Source organism: Hyperolius riggenbachi, chromosome 4 (assembly GCF_040937935.1).
Source record: "Hyperolius riggenbachi isolate aHypRig1 chromosome 4, aHypRig1.pri, whole genome shotgun sequence".
NCBI lineage: Eukaryota > Metazoa > Chordata > Amphibia > Anura > Hyperoliidae > Hyperolius > Hyperolius riggenbachi.
This window is the reverse complement of record NC_090649.1, coordinates 353,874,306-353,891,887: the sequence shown is the minus strand read 5'-3', so window position 1 is coordinate 353,891,887 and position 17,582 is coordinate 353,874,306. Positions and strand designations below refer to the sequence as shown.

At 42.3% G+C, this 17,582-nt stretch overlaps 1 protein-coding gene across 2 annotated transcripts in view; it reads right to left on the bottom strand.

The window, feature by feature from the left end:
• Positions 1 to 17,582, bottom strand: part of C4H6orf120 (chromosome 4 C6orf120 homolog) — a 76,499-nt gene that overhangs the window by 18,973 nt on the left and 39,944 nt on the right. Inside the window, exon 2 of one of the 2 annotated variants that reach the window (XM_068231921.1) lies at positions 5,379 to 5,476. The exons of the other annotated variant lie outside the window; for it this stretch is intronic. The gene's annotated coding sequence lies outside the window, so the exon portion shown is untranslated. The remainder of the gene's footprint in view (positions 1 to 5,378; positions 5,477 to 17,582) is intronic. 2 annotated transcript variants of the gene reach the window in all.

Sequence of the window (17,582 nt, the reverse complement as noted above, 5' to 3'; positions counted from 1 at the left end):
AAAAGGGAAATAAAAAACTCGAGATGCTAGCATAATATTGCCCCTGTTTAACTCTCTAGTAAGGCCACATCTGGAATATAGAATTCAGTTGTGGGCACCACATTACAGGAAAGATATTGCAGTTTTAGAGCAGGTGCAGAGACTAGCAACAAAATTGATACATGGGATGGAAGGTCTCACTTAGCAAGAAAGGTTAGATAAACTGGGTTTACTTAGTCTAGAGAAAAGACGCCTTAGAGGGGATCTAATTAACATGTATAAATACATCAGAGGGCAATATAAAAGCTTGGCGGATGAGCTTTTTGTCCCTAGGCCTTCTCAAAGGAAAGGGTTTTTTACAGTAAGCGTGATTAAGATGTGTAATGCATTGCCACAGGAAGTAGTTATGGCAAACTCTATACCTGAATTTAAAGGGGGCTTAGATGCTTTCCTTGCGTTGAAAGACATCCATGGCTACAATTAATAGGTAATGCCCAATGATGTTGATCCAGGGATTTTATCTGATTGCCATCTGGAGTCGGGAAGGATTTTTTTTCCCTTTTGGGGCTAATTGGACCATGCCTTGTAAGAGTTTTTCACCTTCCTCTGGATCAACAGGGATATGTGAGGGAGCAGGCTGGTGTTGTACTTTGTTCTTTGGTTGAACTCGGTGGACGTATGTCTTTTTTCAACCCAAATAACTATGCAACTATGTAACCTTGGAGCAGTTTGTAAACTTCAAACAAACCTTACAATCCAAGTGTTTACCACAGTCCAAAGGGTTCCAAAGAACAGCTTGGAGTTACAATGTGCAGGCTGTATAGAGACAGCTTGAAATTTAGAACGAAGAGAGATATATTTTCTGTGTGAACATCTTCATATTAGGAATGCTATTATATCTAAAGCAGGCATGGGCAAACTTGGCCCTCCAGCTGTTACGGAACTACAAGTCCCACAATGCATTGCAGGAGTCTGACAGCCAGTCAAGACTCATAAAGGCAAATGCATTGTGGGACTTGTAGTTCCGTAACAGCTGGAGGGCCAAGTTTGCCCAAGCCTGATCTAGAGTGTCTCATATACCGTATATACTCGAGTATAAGCCGAGATTTTGGGACCAAAAAATTGTCCCAAAAGTGGGGGTCTCGGCTTATAGTCGAGTCTTAACTTAGTGGCAGTGTCGCCCCCCCTCCCCGAGTGCCTCCTCTATCAAATGCGGTTCAGCTTTTGCGGGCAATTGGTACCTTGTGCCGGCCGAATGCACTGCAATTGATGTTACGGATCCACGTGTCTCCAAACTTCATCCCCCTCATTGCCACATGCTAGATGGTGTACACAGCGGAGCGGGAGCCTTCACTCACCCGTCCTCGTCTGCAGCGCGGAGAATATGCGGCTCTCTGTCCCAATTAATACACGCTGATCGCAAATAGCAGGAGCGGGAGCTTTTCACTCACCGTTCCACGCCGGCAGATTCCCCCTGCATGCCTGTAATGGACTCGCTCCTATGACGCCCTCTAGTGGCGTTTCGCCACTGCCTGACGTCATAGGAATGAGTCCATTACAGGCATGCAGGGGGAATCTGCTGGCGAGGAACGGTGAGTGAAAAGCTCCCGCTCCTGCTATTTGCGATCAGCGTGTGTTAATGGGGACAGAGAGCCGCATATACTCTGCGCTGCAGACGAGGATGGGTGAGTGAAGGCTCCCGCTCCGCTGTGTACACCATCTAGCATGTGGCAATGAAGGGGATGAAGTTTGGAGACACGTGGATCCGTGACATCAATTGCGGTGCATTCGGCCGGCACAAGATACATATTGCTCTCAAAAGCTGAATGGCATTTGATAGAGGGGGCACTCGGGGAGAGGACGACACTGGCACTAAGTCACGACACTGGCACTAAGTTGTGACTCGGGCGGAGGTTGGGCAGCATGTCACTTATATCTGCAGTGTTTAGAATATATAGAAAAAATCAGGTGCACAGGGGTGCTATCTGCAGTGTTTCTACTTCCTGATGCATGGAAGCAAATATATTGTTAACAGCCTGTGCTTGGAATGAGCTTACCTGCCACCTCTGCCGTGGCCCAGGGAACAGCCAACTTACAACTTGTGATTAGACACTAATGAGGGGGGAAAATAACAGGCTAAACTCTCTAAATACATACAATGTGCATTTCTCTGTTTTCCTTCTGTCCTGTGCAAGAAGTCAGGTCCACTTTAACTAGCAATAGGGGATCCTTCATCCATCTTGTTTGCTTTTAGTTGATGCTATGCTGGCAATGAACACCCCTATATGCACATTGCATAGTGCTAATCCTTAAACTGTTTCCCTGCTCTGATTACACCTTATTATAGCTGCTGCATTTCCTATCCCCGGCTTATACTCGGGACACTAATTTTTTCCTGTTTTTTAAGGTGAAAGTTGGGGGGTCGGCTTATACTCGGGTCGGCTTATACTCGAGTATATACGGTATGTAATGTTAGAATAAACATTATTTTCATATTATTTTATATAGTTAAATGGATAATATATGGAATATATACTTAATACCATATGTAGAAGATCATTCTAAGGTTTCTATAGTTACGAACAGAGCTGCATGTTTGTCAAAATTGTAATAATTAGCTCTATGGCTGTCCATACACAGAGACACAGCCATACTTACTAAGATTACCAGTCTTGGATTGTAAATGCTGTTCACAAACACCGGCTATGTTTGTAAAGGCTTATGAGGTGGTCAGTTTCATCTGGTTGTGTATGAAAAAAGTCTGTCTTTATGTACTGAGGATGTCAATCATAAAAGCATTGTTTGAGTCCCAGGGAAATAAAAAATAATATTTAACACTAAGTTAAGAAGTCAGAGGTCATTCATCATTTTATATATTCAGGCCAAGATTCATAAATAAGACAAGAGTGCCATCTGCTGGAGAATATTCCCCCTCCAGAAAAAAAAATGGGAAATACAATATTTGATATCTAGTTTATCTAAGTTAAAGTTTAATTTGAAAGAATACATCCACCAACTTTAATTGGGTTGAGGTTAATCCCTGGGGGTTGAGTTTTAGATAAAGAAGAGGGATAAATAAAGAGTACACTGGACACGCTCACATGTTCACACTCCCATACTCTACACCAGGGGTCCCCAAACTTTTTCGGTCAAGGGCCGGCACAACATCCTTGACTGCTGGGGGGCCGGAACATACATAAAATGATGTTGAAAAACATTACATTGAGTCTAGGTATTGATTCTCCCTCCCTCCCCCCAATTATGCTCGGAGCAGAACTCCCAGCAGCAGCCATTAAATCATGCAGCGCCTGAGGAACGTCTGTGCACCAGACATGAAGCATACCCAGGTGAAAACCTGCTGTCCAGTAGGACAGCAGTATCACCTGATGCAGAATTGGAAGCCAGCGAATGACTGCTCGCTGGCTTCTACAGTATGTAGATGGGTGGTGCCAGCACTGCTATTCTATATGTGGGGCACAACATTTAACCCTCCCGGCGGTCTATTAAAAACCGCCAGGGGGCAGCGCAGCAGTGTTTTTTAAAAATTTTTTGTTTTAAATCATGTAGCGAGCCCGAGGCTCGCTACATGATAGCCGTTGTGCAGCGGCATCACCCCACCCGCTTTGATCAGGAAATCCCGTTCAAAGAACGGGATTTCCTGGAGGGCTTCTCCAGTCGCCATGGCGACGGGCGGGATGACGTCACAGACGCCGTGACGTCAAAGGGAGTCCCGATCCACCCCTCAGCGCTGCCTGGCACTGATTGGCCAGGCAGTGCATGGGGTCTGGGGGGGGGGGGGGGGGTGCGGCGATCGGCAGCTAATCGGCGGCAATCGGAATGCACACGCAGCTAGCAAAGTGCTAGCTGCGTGTTGCAAAAAAAAAAATTATGCAAATCAGCCCAGCAGGGGATGAGAAATCCTCCTGCGCGGCATAGCCAGAGCTCAGCTCGGGCTTACCGCCAGGAAGGTTAAAGGTGCAGAGGGCCACATCTATAAGTTATACATTTTGTGTTTGGGGGGCCAGTGAAAAAGCCTCGGAGGGTCGCATTTGGCCCGCGGGCCTTAGTTTGAGGACCACTGCTCTACACAAGCACTCTCATATTTAAAAAGCCTCTTGTTAAGCGGTCTGCCATTCCAGACGTCTTAAGGTTTCAGGCTGTAAAGATCGGGGTGACACCATAGGCCCGGCAGGATCCCATATTCCATGTGATTGGTAATTATGAATCTCAATTTTATTATAGCTAATTAAGGGGTACGCTTGGATATTCCTTGGTTGATTCCATATATTATACAGTCAGACCCTAAAACCTCTGATTTTCCCAGAGTTGCAAACCAGGGACTCCTGTGTTTACTGGGGGTTCATTTTCTTTCCCCAAAAATTCTTCTCCCAGTGTCACTTCTCCCATTTGCTTTCAAATTACTTGAACGCCATATACATGCAGAATTAAGCCATTATTTATCTGTTTACTCCCTACTTGATCAGTTCCAGTCTGGCTTTCACTCTAACCACTCAATAGAAACTGCCCTTATTAAAGTGGCCAATGAACTTTTTACAACTATATCCAAAGGTCAATTTTCCATACTCATCCTTCTTGACTTGTCATCAGCATTTGATACTGTCGATACTTTAGTATTCTGTATTTTGTATCATTTTTGTATTTTGTCACCAATTATGTATCTTGTATATTGGTGTACACCATGGTCTATATTATTATGTACCCCATGTTTGTTATTCTACAAGATCCAATCAATCACGGGGCTTTTTATGAACAAATAGTCTTTTTAATTCTACTCAGTAAAAAGTGTTTTTCTTCAACATACAGGACAGACATGCGGATTATTTTCGGATTTCCAAATCACACAAAGGTTGCGTGACACGTGTTTCACGGCCACTTCCTCAGAGGCACACAGTGTGTGTGTGTGTGTGTGTGTGTGTGTGTGTGTGTGTGTGTGTGTGTGTGTGTGTGTGTGTGTGTGTGTGTGTGTGTGTATACACACACACACACACACACACACACACGCACACACACACACACACACACACATATATATATATATATATATACACACATGCATACATACATACATAAACAATGGACCCTCAACAAACATAAGTCCGCGATCTGTCAGAAGACTAAAGTGCCCATTCAGCAACTATATCATGGACGCAAACATGCATCCATGAATAGTGAGACTCCCACTATGGTCTCTCACTATTCATGGATGCATGTTTGCATCCATGATATCGTCGCTGAATGGGCACTTTAGTCTTCTGACAGATCGCGGACTTATGTTTGTTGAGGGTCCATTTTTGAGATATATATATATATATATATATATATATATATATATATATAGATAGATAGATAGATAGATAGATAGATAGATAGATACATACATACTGTGTGCCTCTGAGGAAACGGCCTCTGGCCGTGAAACACGTGTCAGGCAGCCTTTGTGCGATTTGGAAATCCGAAAATAATCTGCATGTCTGTCCTGTATGTTGAAGAAAAAAACTTTTTACTGAGAAGAATTAAAAAGACTATTTGTTCATAAAAAGCCCCGTGATTGATTGGATCTTGTAGAATATTTGACTTTGGGGTGGAACAATACTATCGGTTTTTTTTATCAGTATTTGTACCCCATGTTTGTTTCTTACTTTGTACAGCACCACAGAATATGTTGGCGCTTTATAAATCAATAATTCTTGGTTGTATATTGGGAGTTTTTAGACTAGTCAGATCTGCTTCCATATTTTTCCCTAGTTTTCAAGATAGATGGTGCATTATAATCAAGCCTTGCAGTAAAGTAAAATGTATGATATCTTCTGATTAGATTGTCCATGTTTTATTGGTCTTAATCATTAACTGTGGTCCATTTTGATCTTAAATAGTACAGTCATCTAACACAGAGAAGTATCTGGTGGTTATTGTATAATTCCTATAATTTGATTTGCTATTGTTCTGACAACTTTGTGTATTTAATAAATTAATTTTAAAGAGAATCTGTGCTGTCCGATTTGTACAATAAAAAAAAAAAACATACCAATCGAGTCACTGTGATCTCCTGGATCCCTCTTTGCCATTTCCGCCACTCCCCGCCGTGATCCCGGCTTTTAATCGCCAGTTTTAGGCAGTGTTTACAAACAAAAAACATGGCCACTAACCAGGAAGTGATTTTTTTTTTATACTACAAGTTTTTATTACATAATGAACTCCAGTCAGGGATTCTCAATTTCTCAGCATGAGAAGCTCCCTTCCCCCTCAGACAAGCTGAAATTGAGAGCAGAGAGCTGTCTGTGACTAATAAACCAAAGCACACACACAGAGCCTGGAGCGGACGTGGAGGGGGCATGCATAACTTCTCCCTATCACAGCAGAGGCAGTGCATTCCTCTCTAGCTCGACAAGGCTTGACAAAGAAAATAAGATTAGATATATTACAGAGACAGTGCAACTAGAAAAGGCTGCAGTAAGCCAGACCACATTAGAACAGGTATAGGAACTTATAGGATAGAAATAAGGCTGAACATTTTGTTAAAGAGTCTCTTTAAAATAGTTGTCCTGACTTTTAACTCTTTGTACCAATGCATTGAGAAAACTTGCTACTGAACTTAGGGTTGGGCATATTATAAGACTTCTCCCTTTATTTTTGTAGGCGGTAGTAAGACTCCTCCCTTTATTTTTGTAGGCGGTCTTAGCTTTTCATTTTTATACTTCCGGTTAGTTTATATGACCGTATCGTATAATTAGCCCAATATTCCATGAATCAGGAAGTAAAAACAGTGCAGATTTATTTTAGGATTTGTATCAGCTGTAACAAAAAAATGATTTTTGTTTAAACGCGGATGGTGGAGTACAGCTGGAGCAAGAAGAAGAGGTAACTGCTAGTTGGGTCACAGTTAGAAGGGGTAGGAGATAAAGTGTAAGGGAGGCTAGTCCCAATTTCTCCCTCCCTAATAAGTATACTTGTTTGCGTAATATTGAGAATGATGATTCTGGAGTAGCACCTCTGCAGCAGGATGTGTCCCTTCGCAACCAAGAGACAGGTTCATTATTACGATTCCCCCTCCCTTATCTGCTTGTTTGATAATCAGGTCTCGGTTCTTTTCCAGATTCTTGGCCGCTTGTTCCTCTGTAGTTGTTAGATTCGGTTTGCCGGTTTTTGAATGAAGATTCTTCATCTCTTCTGAGACTTGTTTGTAGAAAGCCTCTATATAGGGACCCTTATGTGTCATTGGGTAAAACTTTGATTTGTTCTTCAGTTTTGTGTGTATTGTATTTTTCCAATTCCAACTCTTCGTGATCAACAAAGAAATTTGAGCTTTGTCTTTCTGAATTGACTACAATTGGACTAGTATCTAGATGGTGTGTAATTATTATTATTATTTTTATTTATATAGCGCCAACATCTTCCGTAGCGCTGTACATAGTGCAAACAAATAATGGGGAATATACATAAGAAATACAAGACACTGTACAGTCATGACATTGAATAGAATAAATACAGATACGTACATAGTTGATGTGTAGTTGGTACATGTACATATGTTGAAATTACAGCAGTATGAGAAACACTAGGAGGAGGTCCCTGCCCTTGCGAGCTTACAATCTAGAGGGTAGTGGGGAGGAAACAAAAGGGAAGGAAACACAAAGATTAGTGGGTGAGCCAGTGTGCCTTCAGTGCTGCCTATAGCAAATTATAGGCTTGTCTGAACAGGTGTGTTTTCAGAGTATGTTTGAAGGTTTCCAGACTCGTGGCATGACGAACCGGCTGAGGGAGAGAGTTCCAAAGAAAGGATAGCCCGTGAAGTATTGGATGCGAGAGTGAGAGGAGGTGACTAGGCTGGAGGACAAAAGGGTCTCCTGTGAGGAACGGAGGGTCCGGGCGGGGAGGTATCTGGAGATTAAAGAGGAAATGTATGGAGGCGATAGCTTGTGTAGAGCTTTGTATGCAAGCGTGAGAAGTTTAAACTGGATCCTTTGGGCAACTGGTAACCAATGGAGGGATTGGCAGAGATGGACTGCCTCAGGATCTAGAAGAGAGGTGGATGAGACGGGCAGCAGAGTTTAGTAGGGATTGGAGAGGTGCCAGTCTGATTTTTGGTAGACCACAGAGTAGGGTGTTGCAGTAGTGTAATCCTTTGTGATTGTAACTGCTTAGTGGCAAAATACCTCTTCAAGGTCAGCTTTCTGGTGAATTAATTTAAATCCACACATAATTCATATAAAACAAAAACAAAAACAAAAATTAATATAAGTTAGCCTTTTTGGAATGGCAAAAAGAGTCCTCTTGCCAATACCCTTTCTTCCGTCTTATTGAGCTTATAACTGGATAGGTTGAAAATTGATTTGTACTGTGGTTCCTCAGGTGCTGAGATCGATCCTAAATTGATAGCTTTCTGTCTCTTTTTCTTGCAGCCTCTTCAGCCTGTCTTCCTGAGCTTGGGGCTGATCTTTTTAGGGGTCTCAGAGGTGATGATATTGTGAGTGGCACTAATAGGCTCCATGGATCTTGTAGTCTGAGGTGTAAAGGTGGTGTTTCCCCTAAGATCGTTGGAAGCTCTAAAAAAGAGGAGGATGAAGTGCCTCCTATGGAGCATGATTCAAAGCTGCTTGCTCGCTCGCTCGCTCGCTCGCTCTTGAGAGGAGTTATAGAAGTCTGTGATACGTCCCCGTTGCTGAGGTATCTCTTTTGTTTGCCTGGATGTTGGAGGTGTTCTGGTTACCTAGGTTTTATTCAGTCTAGTCTTTGGTCTAGTCTTTGCGGGTATTGGTGGCCCCTCTTTTAGTTCTACCCTCATATCTACAGGATTCGTGGTCTCCACGCGATCTCCTCCTTCCTGTGTTTCATCATACATACTTAGGTCCAAAAGTTCCGGGGAGATCATGGTGGTTCCGGATGAGTTGACTCTATCCTTAGTTCTAGCCATTGGGCCACTGGCTAGTGGTGTACTGTAGGTTTCCTCATCTTCTTCAGCTGAGTTCAGCTCTCGAGTTAACGGCCCAGGAGGTGGAACATTCTTGTTTTGAGTGGTGATAGTGTTATGACGAGTAGGACTGGTTGTGGTCCCAATCTCTTTGGCATTCTTAGTTTGTTGCTTGATCCTTAGGACTGGGTTCCGGGTTTGGGGTCTTTGTTTCTTCACCTGTAATGGTGATCGTCTAGGGTTCAACCTTTGTTCACCTTTGGGGTTCGTTTTCTTTGTTATGCTTGGATCCATCCTTCGTTCAATAGAAGTCTGGTCGGTGGGTGGGGCTTCCTTGTGTGGAGCCCTAATGGTTGAGATTTTAACACCTTCTGTTGTTGACCCCAAATCCGTGTCTTTTTCTGATGCCCCTACTGACTCGGGGTCGAGTGGTGGTGCTTGGGGTACCTTTACCGGTCCAACCCTTGGTCTATGATTGAGTACAATAAAGTATCTACTTTTTAGAAATAAAATCAGTGGATGGACTACTTTTTTTTATAAAGGTAGGACCTTCTGTATACTGTTTTGTCTATATTCTAAGTTTATTGTCCCTGAGCTTATAAATTACATATCACACTGTGCGAACTTATCGGGCGCCTCCTTCACCCTTCTACGAATCTTCTCCCACCCCTGGATTGGGGTTACCACTGAACCAAGTGGATTTTTCAAAGGAGTTGCGACCATCCGCCGACAAGGCCGAGTGGGGGCGGTACTTCCCCACATGCGTTGCTAGTGGTTGCCATTATTGCAACCCTCTCTTGTGAGTATAATCGCTCTATTTCTCTTATTGCTATCTTTACTTACAATACTGCACCAGAGTGGGCTCCCGGTTTTCCTCCTGTCCTTTTTTCTACCCTTCCAAATCCCTTCTAAATCATTTATTCTTCTTGCAGATATAATTGAAACCAAGAACACCAGCTTTAAGGTTAATAACTTTAGATCCATAGAGTCCAAGGAACTAAAAGGAGATTATGTAAGGCCTTTTAACACGACTGAAAGATCCCATTTTGGAAAAGGTTTCACTAGAATTGGTCTATGCCTTTTAATTGATTTAACAAATCTAACAAAGGATGAATAGCGAGCTGCTTATCTATAAAAACTGAAAGTGCAGAAATTTGAACCTTGATAGTGCTTAAAGCTAGACCTTTGTCTATACCACTTTGCAAAAATCAAGAATTGTAGCAATTTCTGTTGACTTATACGGAGATTGCTGCTTCTACAATTTAGAAGTTTTCCAATACTTTTAATAGATATCCCTATTGTTCTTTTTCCAACTCTTAGTCAAAGTTTCAATCACTGTGTCTGAAAGTCCATATCCTTTAAGAGTTAACTTCTCAGTAACTAGGCTGCTAGCTTCCAGTTGGCTATTCCCGGAACTTCCTGGCTCTGAACAGTTAATACCTGACAGTCCACTGGAAGATATAGGAGTCAGAGAGAATTAGTCGCCGGGAGACTTGGGCGTAGGATACAGCCTGTATGGCTTATCCTGCTGCTGCACAAGTTCCCGGCAGTGATACTATTCCCCCTCTACGTCTACATGGATAGTGGGGAATGATGTAATTCGGCTTCTAGCTATTGCTGGAAGGCAAATTAAAGTGTTTTAAAAGTAACTTCAGCTCTTCTGACGGCGCCGAAGTTACTGACTGTGCGCCGCCATAGTCGTAATTCCTATTACGATCTATGGTGGTGCGGGCTGCGCCCAAGTCTCCTGCGCTGCATTTGCAGTGTTCAAGATACAGTGTACAGTGGCCCTGCAATCTTCAACTTCAGTAACAGCGGGTACCAGGATCTCTTGGGCCTGTCTGGAGCTATCAGAATCATCCTTGTTTTGGACTCCGCCAGTTTCCTCAGAACTAACCACATTACATTCAAGGGTGGAAATGCATTAACCAGATTGAAGGTCCTGGTCTGACCTAAAGCATCCACCACTATTCGTCTGTCCTTGATGTTTAGCGAGTAAAATTGCTGGCATGTTGCGTTTCTCTGTTGGCAAAGAGATCTACAACTGGATTCCCCCATTGTTTCACTAACTCGTGAAACACTTCCGGATTCAAAGTCCTTTCCATATTGGGTATCTGAGTTCGACTTAACAGTGCAGCTTTTAGATGCAGTCAAAGATAAGAAATTCTCTTCCGCTAAATCCAGATTCTCCAATGCTAGATGTAAAAGTTTCATCGATTTTGAGCCTCCTTGTCAACTGACATACACCACTACTGTAGAGTTGTCTGTCCTCAATTGAACATGGCAATTTCTTATTATGGATCGATCCTATTATTGCTAATTTCACCGCTATCATTTCTCTGAAATTTGAAGATTGATCCTTGGTATGCCCTGGCCAGAGACCCTGCATTTTGAAATCTTGAACGCATGCTCCCCAACCCATAAGGCTTGCATCTGTCATAAGCACCATATCCACTGGAAATTGCCATGACCTGCCCTGTAGTAATTGGAATGGAGCAATCCACCATTGCAAGTTCTTCTTAATTAATTCTGATACTTGAATCACTTGATCTAGAGTATTGGTTGTTCTGCTCCAATTTTTCAAGATCCACGATTGCAATCTTCTTGTGTGTTTCAAGGCCCATTAAACTGCTGGAACTGTTGAAGTAAAAAGACGCAGTAATATCATTGCCTCTCTGACTGTAATGTAGTCCTTTGTCAAAAAATATTTACTTCTTGAACCACTGTTTCTCTTTACAATCGGGTAGAAACATCTTTTGAGCTCTGGAGTCTATCAAGAACCCTAGAAACTGAATTAATTGTGTTGGTTCCAACTGCAACTTCCCTCAACACACTACCCAGCCTACTTTTTGAAGTTGAGACAACACTGTCTCACGATGATGCAGTAATAGCTGCGTCGAATCTGCTATAACTTAAAGATTGTCCAGATATGGAACAACCAAAATCCCTTGAGCATGAAGAGCTGCTACTTTCTTTGTGACTACTTTTCTGAAAAAAACTATTGGAGCAGACATGATCGCAAACGGGAGGCAATGGAACTGATAATGAAGAATCTCTGTATCTTTCCTGACTGCAAACCTCAGATAGGCCTGAGATTTTTCTTACTTTCTTTTTCTTTCTTTGCTGGTACAAAGAGTTGTGGTCAATGGATCATACTCAAAATGGGAGACTGTTAGCAGTGGGGTCCCACAGGGGTCTGTTCTGGGTCCAGTGCTCTTCAGTTTATTTATTAATGACCTAGTAGATGCAGTAGTGAGCAATGTTGCTATTTTTGCAGATGATACAAAATTGTGCAGAATCATTAACTCTCAGGAAGATAGTGTCATATTGCAACAGGATCTGGATAGGATGGCTATATGGGCACATACATGGCAGATGAAATTCAATGTTGACAAATGTAAAGTCATGCATTTTGGACGTACTAATGGTCTAGCACCATACAAAATAAATGGGATACAGTTGGGGACATCAAACTTGGAGAAGGACTTAGGAGTACTCATTGACAACAAGTTAAATAATCGTACTCAATGCCAAGCAGCTGCAGCTAAAGCTAACAAAATTTTGGGATGCATTAAAAGGGAAATAAAAACTCGAGATGCTAGCATAATATTGCCCCTGTTTAACTCTCTAGTAAGGCCACATCTGGAATATGGAATTCAGTTCTGGGCACCACATTACAAAAAAGATATTGCAGTTTTAGAGCAGGTGCAGAGACGAGCAACAAAATTGATGCGTGGGATGGAAGGTCTCACTTATCGAGAAAGGTTAGATAAACTGGGTTTATTTAGTCTAGAGAAAAGACGCCTTAGAGGGGATCTAATTAACATGTATAAATACATCAGAGGGCAATATAATACCTTGGCGGATGAGCTTTTTGTCCCTAGGCCTTCTCAAAGGACTAGAGGACATGATCTGCGCATGGAGGAAAAACGTTTTAGCCATTTATTTAGGAAAGGGTTCTTTACAGTAAGAGTGATTAAGATGTGGAATGCATTGCCACAGGAAGTCGTTATGGCAAACTCTATACCTGCATTTAAAGGGGGCTTAGATGCTTTCCTTGCGTTGAAAGACATCCATGGCTACAATTACTAGGTAATGCCTAATGATGTTGATCCAGGGATTTTATCTGATTGCCATCTGGAGTCGGGAAGGAATTTTTCCCTTTAGGGGCTAATTGGACCATGCCTTGTGAGGGTTTTTTCGCCTTCCTCTGGATCAACAGGGATATGTGAGGGAGCAGGCTGGTGTTGTACTTTATACTGGTTGAACTCGATGGACGTATGTCTTTTTTCAACCAAAATAACTATGTAACTATGTAACTATGTAACATGCCAATAGGCATTCTTCAGATCTATGCTCAACATAAAACAGTCTTTCAGCAACAGATTCTTTATCGAGTAAAATAGACTCCACTAAAAAAAATATATATTTTATATAAGGATTCAGAGGTCTCAAGTTTAAAATGAGTCAGAACTTGCCTGATGGTTTCCTGACCAGAAACATTCTGGAATAAAAACCTGCTCTGTGGGCAAGATTTATCAAAGCATTACTGACAGTTTTTTTCTTCTTAAAGAAGAACTTCAGCCTAAACAAACATACTGTCTTTAAGTTACATTAGTTATGTTAATTAAAATAGATAGGTAATATAATCTCTTACCCACCCTGTTTTAAAAGAACAGGTAAATGTTTGATCTCATGAGGGCAGCCATCTTTTTGGTTGAAAGGAGGTGACAGGAGCATGAGACACAGTTCAAACTGTCCTGTATGCTGATCACCCCTCCCAGTTGCTAGGCAACGTGAACAACAACATAGGAAATCCCATCATGCTTTGCACAGCATCAGGGGAAAAAAGCCCAGGCAGTTTTCTTTGATGGGTGGAGCTTAGCTAAAAATGCAGCTAAAATGATGCTTTGGTAAGAAAAACAAAGTTCTGATGCTGTGAAACTGTTAAAGAAACACCAAGCCTTTTCAGTTCTGCTGAGTAGATTTTTAGTCCGGACGTTCACTTTAAACTGTCCTTACCAGCAGGGGGGGGGGGGGGGGGAGTGTTCTGCATGTTTGTAAGAAGCTCCCCAATGCTTACTTAACCACCTTGGCGGTCTATTTATTGCGGCCGCGGGTGGCTTTTAAAAAAAAAAAAATGGTTTAACTTAGTGTAGCTAGCACTAGGCTAGCTACACTCCCCCCACCCCCTTCAATCGCCATCGGCGATATTTACCGCTGACGTCTGACGTTATGAGCAGTTCCGATCGCTGCCATAGCGACCCCTAGAGGCTATGGAGGGGGGGTAAGTATAAAACATCGGCGATCGTGGGATCAGAGCGGGCCGGCGGTAATCGGAGGGGTACTGTAGCTAGCCAAGTGCTAGCTACACCCCTTTGAAAATTTGTTAAAAAAAGACCTGAGAGGGCGTGGCCTGGATGGCAGACTGAGAAGACGCATGGTGTAGAGCTCCGTTGCCCTTATCACTTTATAAAACAAGTTACCTAGATAAACTCTTGTCTCTTTGCACCAAACTTCTCACATACGATACACCTAACCTGTGGAAGAAACTGGCGGAGTGGTGTGATCCCCCGATACCGACTTCTGCAGAAAACTCCCTTGGCCCATCAGGCTGGGACGAAGCACCAGGCCCATCTAGAGGGAGACCTTCCTCGCCGCGATTTGCCCCTTACGATTTACCAATGTCACAGCGCAACAAACCAAATAAGGACAAGGGGGAGAAAAAGAACAAATCTACAGATCTTCCTCCTGTTACTCCAAACATACAAACGACTAATCCTCAACAGGAGGAAAAAGACATTATTACCACAGACATGGAGAATCAGGAGATTCCTCCGGAGACTATGCCGCCTTATATTGCGACGCTGATGGAAGCAATTCAAACCTGTCAAACTACACTGACAGTGAAGATAGACCATGTAGATACTGGTCTTAGTCTGCTTCGACATGACATGACCAAAATACGGGAAATGATCACAGAAGTAGAGTGACGTACCTCTGATACGGAGGACCGGGTTAGTGAACACCAACGAGCCATCCCTGATGTGCAGAAGCGTCTCAAAGTGCTGGAAGATAAATCCGAAGACGCAGAGAACAGAAATCGGAGGAATAACCTCCGTCTGCTGGGCCTCCCGGAAGGTAAAGAAGGTAATGATGTTCCAGCCTTTGTGGAATCTCTCCTCCGAAAGCTTCTTCCCGACCATACTTTCTTCACATTTTGTGGTGGAGAGAGCCCACAGAATGCCCAGGAAGATGGGCCCCACTGGAGCACTACCGTGTGTCTTGATATTCAGAGTCATGAACTTCAGGGATAGAGATGCAATCCTGATGGCAGCTCGACAGGCAGAGGATTTGATGCTGGAAAATTCACGCCTTATGATATTCCCGGATTATACTGCTTCTATTCAGAAACAACGAAAGTCCTTCACACGGGCAAAGACCAAGCTCCGGGAGCGTGACATCAAATACTCAATGTTGTTCCCTGCGAGACTGAGGATCCAGCATGAGGGCACAGTTTCTTTCTATGAAAAGCCTGAGGATGCAATCACATGGTTGAAATCATTGCCCCGTCGTAACGATGAACCTTCACCCTGATTTTGCTTCTCTAGCTAGACATCGTAAGTACTTTTCTGTAACTGCTATCTGTGACTGCCTTTTATTGCTATACAGGCTTCCCTTTAGATAGTTTGCTGATCAAGGAGTGCATCCTGGTTGACACGGACTGCTCTGTATATTTTACCCTTCAGCTGCCTAACGGCCATGCAATTATCCTCTGCAATCATATATACTTATTACTTTTGATAACATCTTAAATAGCGGCGCTGAGCAATACCCACTGAACTACTCGGTCCCACAGCCTCCTGCTATTTACGCCACATTACAATATTCATTTGAGATATGGTGTGAAATACTGTGTGCACATAATTTTATTGCGTCAAAATGCTTGTATGGTTGTAGAGCGATATATATGGTCCCTCGGGATTACTCTCCTAACTGTATACAAGGACATACTGGAAAATGGCGCCCTGGAGTAATCCGAACAGAAACACCGCCCCTTCTTTTGGCGCCTTACATAACGGGGGCTATGGTTGTTGCTCCTTCCAGCATATCGGAATACTGCTCTAAAAAAACACTATGATTTCTATGAAGTAATGCCATGGCATACTATGTATGGTTGCAATTTTATAATACATATGTAATACTGTATATATAGCACTGTATATATATATGCTATAACTGACAAATATGGCACTATATACTCCTGTAATACCAATGCACTTGTATACTATAGTGATCAAATCAACATGGATTTTGCATGAATCGGGTATATAGAGGGGGGCCTACCCTCTCTTGGTTTTGAATAGTGGATAGAGGGGAGCATAACTTTACACTAGAAGTACTTCTAACATCAGCACTCGGATCGTATAGCTGTAGTTCACTAGTCTTAAGAGAGTCCTTGCTAATCCTTACTATACTTTATCTAGAGGCTCCCTCTCTATAAGCCCAAATTAACGGATATATAGATAGCTACCTAATTGTTCTTCTAATAACAGAATGGATCTGGATAGCCCTAATTTGGGATTATATAGTTAAATTCCTGATTCAACTAATGCGCTGTGGTATTCCCCCGGGGACATAGCATTGTCGGTTAAAATACCTAGATAAATGATCTGTATCATTGTGACCACTAGATGTCACTAAACAACCATCTTAACTTCTGTCACTACGATACGTATTAAAATCAGTACAGAACAAATAGGATGTCTGAACTCCCCGGGAGACTGACACATATTACTACTAATACCAATACTAACAATTCTATAATTATCTTCCCAGACACTATATAAGGTTCTAGTCCTAACAAATTAATGGAGATCTGTTATATCTATGGATAAATCTCCTTAAATACAATGGCTGTATTTATGGGTCTCCTGATTGCATATTGTACATAATCTAAACACTCTTGATGATTATAAAATAATACAAGTTAGGATGTTATAAAGTTGGCAAATCATTATGCCTTGTTAATGCTGGTAACGTTTAAGAAATATACCCCAACTTCTGTTGGGTGACCTTGGGCGGCGGAGCCTTCGCCCGAACTGACCATCCACTCAGGAGAGTGATCTGAACTGTTAGATCGTTAAGTTTTTCTTATTTAGTTTTGGGAACAAATATCCCTTTTTGGGATATAGGGTGGGATTAATGAAGGTTGTGATATATCTTTTTATATGGTGTGTTTTTTATGGGTGGGTTTCTCTCACAGTCCTCATGTACTTATTATCAGATACTGATGCTTCTTGTGGGTTAATATCTTTAAAAAAATGACAAAAATGGGTAGTGCAGCAGAGTCCTCTTATGGAATGTGAGAGGACTGAATGATAAATTCAAAAGGTCGTTGATACATAATTATCTCAAACAACACCGTCCTGATATATGTATACTTCAGGAAACGCATCTTACGGGTAGTAGAATCCTAGCACTAAAACGACCCTGGGTGGACAGTTGCTACCATGCCACTTTCTCCTCCTATTCTAGGGGTGTTAGCATATTGGTACGGAAAACTCTCCCATTCCAACTTCTTAACCTTAAAAAAGATATTCACGGCCGGTTTGTTGCCATGCATGCCTTAAGTCACATGCAAAATGTGCTTATTATTGGGATCTACATACCT